Consider the following 12032-nt stretch of genomic DNA (forward strand, 5'->3'; position numbering starts at 1 on the left):
ATGTAATAAACATGAAAAAATAACAAACATTTTAGGGATTTAAATTGTTAGGATGCCTATCCAAAACAGGCTTGGAGTTTATTCCTGGATATATTGTATCCAATAAATAAGGGATGGAGAGCAAAAAGCGAAATATTTAAGCTGAAAAAAAAGAAGCATCAAAGTTTATTCGAGAGGAAAAGCTAAAGAATATCTATAAAATGAAATTTCGAACTTTTAGATAGCTTAATTAGAAGTAAATTTAAGCAAATATAAAGCTGAAAAATATTTTTAATTTCATTTAATCTCAGCAAATTTTTTGGAATTCCTCTTCAGAGCGTGTTATACAGAGGGAACTAACTAATAAAAATATGAGTTAATATTTGCATTAATTATTTATTGAAAAATTCCTCTTCATCGAAAAATTCACGAACTGAAAAAGAAAAGCCATTTTTTTATGAGTGCTTTACATTTCTGATGGTCCAGTTACCTGCTATTATTTTTGGAATCAATCGCTACAAAATAAGATTTTTTTTTTAAGATTTAGTTTTTTTTTTTTCAGTAAATTTGTCATTATTATAACATCTAAAATCGTAGAACAAATATTTAAGAACAGAATTATATTTAATTATTTATTTGCCGTTCTCGAATTCCGAGAACCCTATCTTTTGAGATAAAGAGAAATTTTTCAAAAAACAATAAAAATATCGATTTGAAATTTTTACCTTCTATTTCTTACTGTAAAAGACGTACATAAAAAGAATTCCACGAAATTTGGCATAATTTAAAAGGAATTAAAAAAATTTACTTATTTATTTCTGATCTAATTAAAATATTTAAATGTTCAAAAGCCTATTTTATAGGTCTCTTTAATTACTATAACATTTAATTTTTTTTCTCAAATTAGAAGTTTTCCTGATTTGTTTTAACTTTGATTTTTCAAATTTTCCTTCCTCTCCTTTAATTATCCGATCTAAAATCCAGGAGCAAATTCAGAGGCCTACTTTAGATATTAATTCTTAATTATTTACTTAAAACAATAAAATTGAAATTATGTAATTTTTCGACATTTTTATATTTTTATGACAATTCGATTAGAATACTAGAAATAAAAAACCAGATACAAAATTATTTTTTAGGTAGTAAATAATAAATTACAAACGGTTATCCAAAATTTTAATTAAATTTTTAATTAATGAATAATTAATTGAAATTTTAGTGTTTTTTATCAATTACTTCATAACATAGCGTTGCACAAATTCCAATTTTGCAACATTTTAAAATTCAAAAGAATTTTTAAATGTTTTTCATAATTTTTTAATGATATGGGTGTACTTTTAATCCAATATTTTATAATTTTCAAATAACAGAGTTATTTTTTAATAACAATTTGGAAAAAAATATTTATTGTTTATTACTGATATTGTTATCAGTATTATCATTATAAAATTTAAGTACTTTTTATCATTTCCTTCACTCATATTATTACAACTACGAGAAAAAAGTGCTTTCTTTCAACAATGAAATTTTCTTTTTTTTAAGCATGTCAAAATATCTAGATTGGCATTCTTTCTGTAAAGAGTGCGATATAAAAATCATTAACCTCAAAACGTAGCGACTGACGCTATCAAGCCAGGCTTAGACAAGACAGACGCAAGAAACCGAAATGAAATGCTGTAATGTTTCGAGTTTCCATTCAAAATTATTATAATTATTATTTTATTTGTTTGATGTAGAAGGATTTAAAAAAAACTGCTTTATTCTTTTGTCATTAAATTAGTATTATTAAATTTTAGCCACACTTAGTTCATTTTCTCTTTTATAGAACACCTCAAAAACGCTTTGCCAAAAAAAAAAAAGTGCAAAATCCGCAACTTATTTTTTAGAAACACCCATACCTGCATGCGATTTGAAGAAACAGGCAAAAATCTGCCTTTACAAAAACTGGCAAATTCAGTGGGATTCGGAAACTCTACACAAACTTCATACTTGCAAGCCTATCATAGAAAATTGGCCTTCTTTGAATTATCGAAAACATGACACAGTTTTAACTCGTCTGAGAATCGGTCACACTAGATTCACACATAGACATCTGTTATTAAATGATCAATTGCCAACATGCCCACATTGTGACTGTGGAATAACAGTTTATGATATCCCTGTTGAATGCCCTTATTTTAATGCCCAACGCTTATTTTACCTCAAAACAACAACAGTGACTTTGCCCTTGTTACTTGGTAGAGATCCACATGAGAACCTTTTTGTCTTTTTAAAATCTATATGTTTTTATTCCTTAATTTGAACTTACCATTATGGCTTCGTTTTGACTTTTTGTAATTTATCATCATTTTACCAATGTTTTTTATATCACTTTTATAGAAACTATTTTTATTAAACTCTGAATTAGAACTAAACTTGTTTGGCGCAGTATAACCTTCATATTGGTTCTTGTGCCATAAAACCTCAAACCAAACCAAACGAAAAACGCTTTTCTTTATAATTTAGAAAAGTAGACTGCAGTCTTTGAAGTGGATATAAGAATAATCAGAATAAAACAATAATAATATTTTTTTCTATTTCCTGAAGTGACATTTTTAAATGGAAATACAATTGACATTTTTAAAAAAAATTGTGTTTTGTTTTAAAGTTACATCAACTACCGAGGGGAAATATACCTTCCTTTAGTTGATGAAAATACAAAATACTGGCTCGTAAGTTATTGCGGCACGCGCTATATGTAAGAAAATTTTTCATTTCTCCCTAATCAGTGCCTCAGTTGATTATTCGCATTGATTATCCTGTTATTGATGGATCTTGCAAGTTTAAATAAATTTGTGATGATTAAACTGCTACGAGTAAAAGAGTCTTCCCTAACTTATGTATATACTGATACAATATGGGGCTTTATATTCATTTTTGATAGTTCAAAAATTTTAGGATTTTTCTTTGGAATAATTTTAATGCAAGTTTTTGTTTCTGTTTTATGAAAACCTTATTTACGACATTATAATATATCTAAAAAATTGCAGTAATTTTGCTTTTTTTTTTTGTGTGAGAAAGGCAAAAACTGTAATTAAAAAATCTGGACATAGAGTAGTGACCAGGATGTTAAATTTTAAAAAAAATTACAACCAACTTTTTATTGTTTTAATCAATGGCAAAAGCCTATGACAATCACAAATTTTCCCCACCGAATTATAGTTGCTGAAGGGGGGGGGGCAGTGAAGTAAAATGATAATTTTTTACCTTAGATTACTCGAAAACGACCTGCAAAATCCTAAATCAATCCTAAAAATGTCCCTCATTAAAATAGTCTGAATCTCCTGAATAAATCACAGAAGGATTAAAGAATCTCGGCGAGAATCTTCTTCGCGATGATTCCCCCAAAATCTTGAAAGTATGTCATGTTCCGGCATAACATAAAAATAAAGTGATTTTTCTTTCCTTTTCTAGATTACTCTTAAAAGATTCATTCAATTATTAAAATCGTCCCCATAAAAATTGTCTAAATTCTCTGGAGGAATCACAGGATTAAAGAATCTCTGGTAGTATCTTCATCTCAGTTATCTCAGCAAAACCCTACAAGTTATGTGCCAGTATAACGTAAAAGTGAAATATGGATTTTTTTTTTTTTTTTTTTTTTTTTTTTTTTTTTTTTTTTTTTAGATTTGTCGAAAATGACCAATTCAATCCTAAATAGGTTCCCTATAAAAGTTGTTTGAATCTCTATGACGAATCATTGCGCCAAAAAAAGGGTTTCTGAGACGCATATAGCAGAAACACTCCCCATCGACCGACAACGAAGTCTTTGCACAATATTAATAGAGGCCTGTCACAATGCCATGCTGCCACAATCGCCCGAAGTAGTCCGACAAAATCAGCCGCTAAATAATAATAACACAAAAGTGAAAGACAACTCCAGAGGTCTTGCAAATCAGAGACCTTTAAATCCACAATCAGCATTCTCTGCAACACAGATACCTAGGAATGAAATGGCCGAGGCCGTATACGTCGGAAGATTAACAATAGTTCCAATTCCTTTGTCCCATTAGACTCTACTCTTCCAAACACTGTGAAAGCCAGCGATGTCACCAACCACTTGGTGCTCGACTTTTCATCAATTTCATAAGTATTTGTCAAGGAAAGGGAGAGTGAGCAGTTGACCAAGCTGCTCACTTTCTTAGACCCTCAGATCATTGATGCCAATTTTAATTTCCGGGGAGCATTACACTGAATCGGGACCGCCTCTATCACTGGGATCTTGTAACCCAAATGTACAAGCAGAACAACAGATAGTTAGAGTTGGATTTCAAGCTTTTCTAAGCCAAGTCCATGATCTTGGTGGAGTGCTCCCATCTCTGCTATATTCGTGGACACTATATATATCCACCCTCCTTTATATACCCACCTTCATTCTTACATAATTCTATTATTCCTAAGTGGGCACAATCTAGGCTTCCGCTATATTCACGTGCACCATCCTCAGGAGTCGAGAGCGCACGGTTTTCTCTCTCATCTGCTGTCGAAGTAAATGGTTAATCTCCAGGGTAGAAAGGTCTCCGAAATAGAGCAAAAACGTCTAGGAGAAATCTTCATCGCGATAGTCTCAGCGAACTAAATTATGTGCTGTCATAACGTAGAGGACATCTTTCATCCGATTCAATACTGGGTGGGTTATTTCTCCAAAGCAAAAAAACTATTCATGTAAATCACTAAAGCTATGTAAAAGTTGACATGCATTTCATATTGCATGTCAGTTTTATGCTTCAACAATATAGGAAGAAAACCAACTAGGAATCTTGAAAACATTCCTTTCCATTGATTAGATTCAAAATTTGTTACAAATTTATACTTTTGGTCAGATGAACACAATCCAAATTGCATTAGTCTAAATCGTTGCTGTTAATAATTATCAGATTCACATAACATACAGATGTACAGACTATCAATGTGTTAACCTTTTTGGTAGGAAAGGTAATGTGCATCTACTGTTCTGATAATAAACCACATTTCAAATTTGTGACCAATGAACCAGAAGTCTGATTGCCCTAGAGTCTGGAATAAGTTCACATGCACGAACTAAATTTTACTTTATTAATCAATGAGTGATTAGTTGGCAAAACAAAACGAGTGATTAGTGAGTTGGCTAACGAGTGATTAGTGAGCAAAACAAAATGGAAACAAGTTATTCATTTAATGAGCGATGTTAAACGAGTGGCGAGGATACACCATGATGTCATATGCTGGTTTAGTCTGTATCAGTCTGTGTTGAACATTTGTTTGAAGAAAACCCTCATACCTCCATGGAAGAACTTTTGGTCGGATAATACTGCCAAAAGCGACTCTGAGGGAATTGAGCAAGCGGTAGTGGACAATTAATCGTACAAAAGATTATGTACCTGGCTGAGATAAGGGATCAAAGGTGGATCGCAACAACATCCGATGACCTGGTAGAAGAATGTAGCCAGGACTAACAAAGAACTTATGGATTTGCATTCTGTGTTACGGTAAAAATTTGCGAAAGAGATTTGTTCAGGAGACGAGGAAATAATAGACTCAACAGGGCAACAACCTTCCAGTGAAATAAGGCAGCCGCTGAAAGCATGGAAAATTATTGCATCGTACTTTCAAAAACATTACCCTTATCAGGCAATAGTTACGCTTCTACTGCTTCAATTGTTCAATAATTTATCTCGTTTTCGCCAAATTTTAATGTATAAGCCAACGACAAATGTCTTTAGACACCTTTCTTGTAAAAATAGCATTCATTATAAATAATAAATTACATAACTATAAATTTGTGTATGTATATATTTTTTTCGGAATGGAACAAATGGTCTCATTTAATTTCGCTTAACGATTGTTTCACATAACATATATAATTTGGAAAGGGATTGTGTTTGTTAAGTGAGATTTTTCGGTAGTCGTCTTTGGGAACATACTAGTTTGCAGGGGATGAAGGTTATATTTTATTTCAAAGTTAAATCGTGTAGATATGAACTTCCTGTTCATGATTCTGTCAAATTGTCAGACATTAAAGTAGTGTTATTTTAATTGTCTTACATAAGTTCTGTTCACTGAATACATGAATCTTTCTAATGCAGACCAGTCACATGATATTATAACTCTGTGAGAAACATAAATGTGCGATTTATACATCTTCTAAAATTCGTGGTAATCTCATTTCGGTACGACCGGAGTTTAACCCTCTGCTTGGCGCAATTTTCAGAAATCGCCAACTTGATAACAACGGTCTTGCGCCGTATTTTGCGAAATGTTCAAAAGCGAGGAAGCAGATGTCCAATCATAGCGCATAATAAAGGCGAAAGATAATAGGTTTGCCAATCTAGAGAAAACGGTGATTGCCAGCTTTGGCGCGTTATCGCAACTTGGCGAAGAAGGGCGTTAAACTGCGGTTCACCCCTAATTTCACTTATTTATCTCTCGTAAACTACACAGATATTAAACAGAATTTTTCTTCTTTAGCTTTCAGCAATGGAAGAAAATCCAGCAATTAACAATGAGAATGTTTTGAATTTTAAGGCAGCATTGTAATCTTTTAGTGGTTTGGTTTGGTTTAATTGTTTGGATTTTATGGCGCAAGAACCCTTTTTGGCCAGGCGTAATCTTTTGTTGGAAAATAGGCTAACTAATAATAATAATAATACTTTAAATAAATTATAAAAATTCAGGAAAAATTAACGCCTCTATTAAATTAGTATCTTCAAAAAGACAATTTTTAAATTTTGAAATGCAGTAATAATTCATTTTTATGCAATAATATTTCGGAAATTATCGTGGAGAAACTTCAAAATACAGTTTAATTTTAAATTAAAAAAAAAATAATAATTTTTTTTTTTTTTTTTTGAAAATCCATTCGAGGTGCACATTTTCATCAGCTAAGGTACATACGTATGTAATGAAATAGTTAGTTATAGGTCAAATGATCGAGCCAGTAGAGCGCCAAATAACGCACACACATACATTCATCTAAATTATTAGTTTGTAAAGAGGATTGATTCAAAAAATTCTCCAGCAAGTAATTTTTAAATAGTAAAATACATGCAATGATTATCAGATAAAATTTATGATAGTTTTTTCGAAGCGCAATGCTTTTTATCAATACTTACGAATTTATACAATATTCATATTAATTTCATTTTGTATGTGAAGAAAATATATCTTATAATTTTTTCAGTATTTATAAAAATCAGTTTAGACACATGATTTCAAGCATCTTAGAAGCTTACATCCTATTTTTAGTCTTTAGTTATAACTAGCCGCCTTTGGCGACCAGTCGGTTCGCCAATCTTAATGTTCGTTTAAATTTTAATAATTAAATGTTTTACGCAATTCCAACTTTAATAGATTCTTCATCAAAATATATTAAAACTTCAAATTTTGATAGTCATATAATTCACTCATAATATTATAAAGGCCTTCAGTCATAACGTAATATGTATCTCTCTAATTCTCTGTTAGCTCTCGTAGAATTTATGCTTTAAATTAAAGTGAAAAGGATTAATCTGCAATTAATATAATAATATTTGTTTACTGAAACAAATTTTTTTATAATATGATGAAAACAAAGTCACTGAGCGTTTAAACTTTATGGGTACTAAAGAATATCTTTCTTAATTTATGTAATATCTCAAGAATTTGTCAACAAAATTTTCTCGGATTCATCATGAACAGATCGATTCATTAACAATGTTTAATTTTAAATGCATCAAACACTAAGAAAATAAAATGAATCGTTTAAAATAATCGGGCGAAAACAGGTTTAAAAAAACTACTTAAGAAATGATGTACTTAAAACTGTAAGCATATACAAAAAATATATATAACTAACATAAATACGATTTACTTACAAAAGCATGCAACTAACCTAAAAATAATTTAAATCATCCGTTGATAGTGGTTGTCATGACAACAATCAGAACAATGCGCATGCGTAAATTTTCTTCGCCAGTTGGGTAACGCAAATGCGTGAATTTTTCTACGCCAGTTGGAGTAACGCTATGCAGATTATACATTTTTAATTTCCTTTATTCTGTGTTATTTTAATTCAAAAGTACTTCAGAATGAATCAGGAACATGGATTAATTAACAATGTTTAAATTTAAATGCATAAAACATTAAGAAAATAAACAGAATCGTTTGAAATAATCCGCCGAAAAATGTTAACCCTAGCCTTATTACTGTTGGGAGAAAAAAAAGCTGAAGTCTTACTCATTTGGCGGTGGAGAAAATGGAAGATTTTTTTTGGCGGGAAAGTTGGCGGTGAGGAAAATGGAAGATTCTTTTGGCGGGAAAGTTAGTTTTTAATTAATAATTAAAATTCTAATTAAAAATTCAAAAAAGGGACCCCAGGTGCGCATTTCCGACCTCTAAGGTATACATGTACCAAATTTGGTAGCTTTATGTCAAATGACCTGGCCTGTAGAGCGCCAACACACACACACACACACACACACACACACACACACACACACACACACACACACACACACACACACACACATTGAGCTTTATTATAAGTATAGAAGAGTAAGTTTTATCATTTCAGAAAATAAAAGCAACTTATTATAAAAATACATTTTTATCAGTGCATTGAAAAGCTGATTTTTTTTTAATTAAAAACATGGCGATCATATTGAAATTATATTTATATTATGATCGAATTGAAATTATCATATTATTATTACTTAATCTGTTTGAAATACAGTTGGTAAAATAAAATTTTAATCATATTTTTTTATATATTTAATTTTTTAAATGTTATAATATTCATTAAGGTTTAATTTTCAATTAGAACCATTCTCGGCATCTCATACTTTTTAAGATTTTGGTTAGAAGTCGATATTTTTGTGCCCATATTAAAAAAAAAAAAAATGGTTTAATAAAACAAAGTTTTAAAATTTTTTATATACATTTACAGATTTATAAATAATACGGAAATTCTTTATGAATTCCTCATGTTTATTACTAAGCAGTGCTGCTCATGTAGATTAAAAATTATTTAAGCCTAAAAAATTCAATTCTGTATTATTATATTAAAATATTAACAATACACACGAAAACTAATATAACAACACGCACGCACGCACAAACACACACACGTAATATCTCTTTCACTATTTTAAATCCTAATTACATCCCTGTCTTTTTATCTCAAATTTACCTATACTATTTTATTCTAAAACTTTTATTATTTCCAACAAAAGTGATCACTAATAAAATTCAAGATTCAAGAGAAAGGATAAAAAGTCAAAGGCATTTCTTCTAAAGTTATTAAAAATTTCCTTTCCTTACTCGACATGCGTCAAAGAAATCCATATAAGAATCAGTAAAAAAACACCTTTACTAATACTGCCCACCTCGACAAGGGAAAAATTTTTCACAACTTTCGCTTGTACCGCAGTGTGAATGGATGCATTTCCACCGTCATCCTACATATAAACCATGCTCCTCCGTGGTAAAATAGATTCAATTCCTTATATAGATAGCTTTATTTCGACCAGGAGGCATATTATGTACAAGAAGCGATGATAAAGCTGACATCAGTTTACATCGTGAAGAACAGAAACGCAAAAGAGACCGAAATTTTTCTCTCAGTGATTTTATAATGAGAGTTTTATAGGGATTTCTTTGACACGTGTAGATTTAGAATAGGGGATTTTAGGTATCTTTAAAAGAATGTGCTAAACTTAAGGATTCTTATCTCTTCGCTCAGAGCGTGAGAACCTGCTGAATTTAAGTTTTACAGAACGCGTATAGGATTAATTAAATTTAAAAGGTAGGAATTGGATAAGGAAATAAAAGAACATTTTAGAATGAAGTTAATATGTGCTATATTAAGATAAAAATTAGGAAATTAATTAAGATTCAAATTATATTTAAAAATATCATTACATATATACATATGTAAATGAAAAATTATATTTTTAGAAGCTAAAAAATGCTTTAATTAAATTAAAGCGCCTGAAAGAAGAAAACCATTTCTGTATAAATTAATTGCAAGTTAATAAATTAATAAACTATAGCTTTCAGAGTCAACTCCATTAGTAGTCATATTTTAAGATAATGCATTAAATATCACTCATATATTCGAATAAATATCAAGTAGTTCTAAAATAATCTATTCAATCTAAACATAACTTTATCAATGTGACCGAATTTCACGGCTAAACATGGAGTGGAACTGGACTCGACTGTTGTCTGCGCGTCTATCAATTACTGATAAACTGCACGTGTGCATATTATCAATTTAAATCAATCCTTACACTGTTGTCACATTTAATTGCCAACTTTCACCAATCAGAGATAAAGAGACCGTAACCATGATATTAAATTGTGCGAAGTTCATTTTATTAGATGGCAAACTGATTAAAAATAACCGTGAAATAAATTCAATCATCAAGGTCCTGCAACTTTTTATTTTTTTTCTTTTTTCAAATCGCAATTCATATATAGAATTTTCTAATTAGTTTATATATTTCCGAAACGACGGGAATTCTTACTTTAAAGAAAACACTATTGCTATGAGAGACAGTATATGATGTTTCACACTTTGGTTTTTCTTCAAAATATTGCTTGTTATGAATTTAAATAAGGCAATTCTACTAAAACCATAATTTTTTTGAATATTTTCTTTTATATTCAAGTTATAAATTCCGATATGCAATTGATTTAGGATTTTGTATTTGTAATCTGATACAAAATATGTATTATCACGGCACACAATTTTCTTCACTTTTCAGTCTGCAATTAAGAATTTTGTTGTTATTTTAAATTATCATCTAAAAGAGATTTGTATGGCTTATTGGTTCACGGAGGCCTGGTGGTATGGTCTCGGCTTCGGAATCGAATCGAAGGGTTTCAAGCTCCTGACCCGATTCCACCAAAGAACCATCGTGTTAGCGGGTGTAATGCACGTTAAAATCGTCGGCGCCAAACGTCCTGGAGCTGGTTTGGCCTGAAATCTTAATGAGGGAGGTACCAGCCGCGGTGCTTCCTTGTCATCTGACAGTGGGTCAAAATTACGAGGTCAGCCCAAAATAGCCTTAGTGGCCTTAAAACGGGACACTAACATAACTAAACTGAACTCCGTTTATTTTAAACTAATATATGTATATAAAAACTTTGATTTAAAACGCATCTCGTAAATTCCTGTAATAAATTGATTATGCTGAATTTATTGGGGTAGGTTAAACTGCCCCTAGTGACAGAATAAGTTATAAAAAAATAAGTCAAAAATAATGAAAAAAGGCAAAAAGTTTTTTAAATTGTGCGTTTTACCATAATAAAAACATAGGAAAATGTTTCATGAAATTATCTGTACAATTGGTAGAGATCTTTGCGATTGAATGACTTGAATCCCCTTTAAATTATGACGATATTATTGTTCTAAAAGCTTACTGTTCTCGACGACTCTGTCGAAAGTATTCTCCCTAGATGAGCATTAATAGAATTTGTTAAGTCGGTCTCTAAATTAAAAAAAAATCACCTTATGAAATTGCTTGGCCACACTGAGACATAATATCATGCATGTGATTTGCCGCTGCGCTCGCTGTCAGCCTAATGTTCCTCTTGTGTCTTGTGTGACATTATAATACTTCTTAGATGTTCTTAGAGGGTATTCATAATGCTATTGAACATTTGTATTATCTGTTTGAAGGATTCCATTAGTCGTTTTGGGATATGGAAAACGTAACATTTCTAGCTCAAGACAGACTGATTTCAAACAGTTGTGACTGCCCAAATACCAAATTGGTAATCCAAAAAAGAGTAAAAACTTTTACAATTCCTGCAGTTGGCAACATCCATCTATTCTTCTACCAACATCTGAATAAAAGTATTTCTAATTTCGATAGCTTCCGAATATACATAATTTTATATAATTGATTTATAAAACTTTGATACGTTGTATTAATTTAATATTTTACATTTATTTCTTGTTGAATTTTTTTTTCTTGTCCTGTAATGCTGAATTGAAAGAACGGCAAAATATTTCCTTAAGTCTATATATATCGCATTAGATGATATTTTTG

This window comes from Argiope bruennichi, chromosome 2 (assembly GCF_947563725.1).
Source record: "Argiope bruennichi chromosome 2, qqArgBrue1.1, whole genome shotgun sequence".
NCBI lineage: Eukaryota > Metazoa > Arthropoda > Arachnida > Araneae > Araneidae > Argiope > Argiope bruennichi.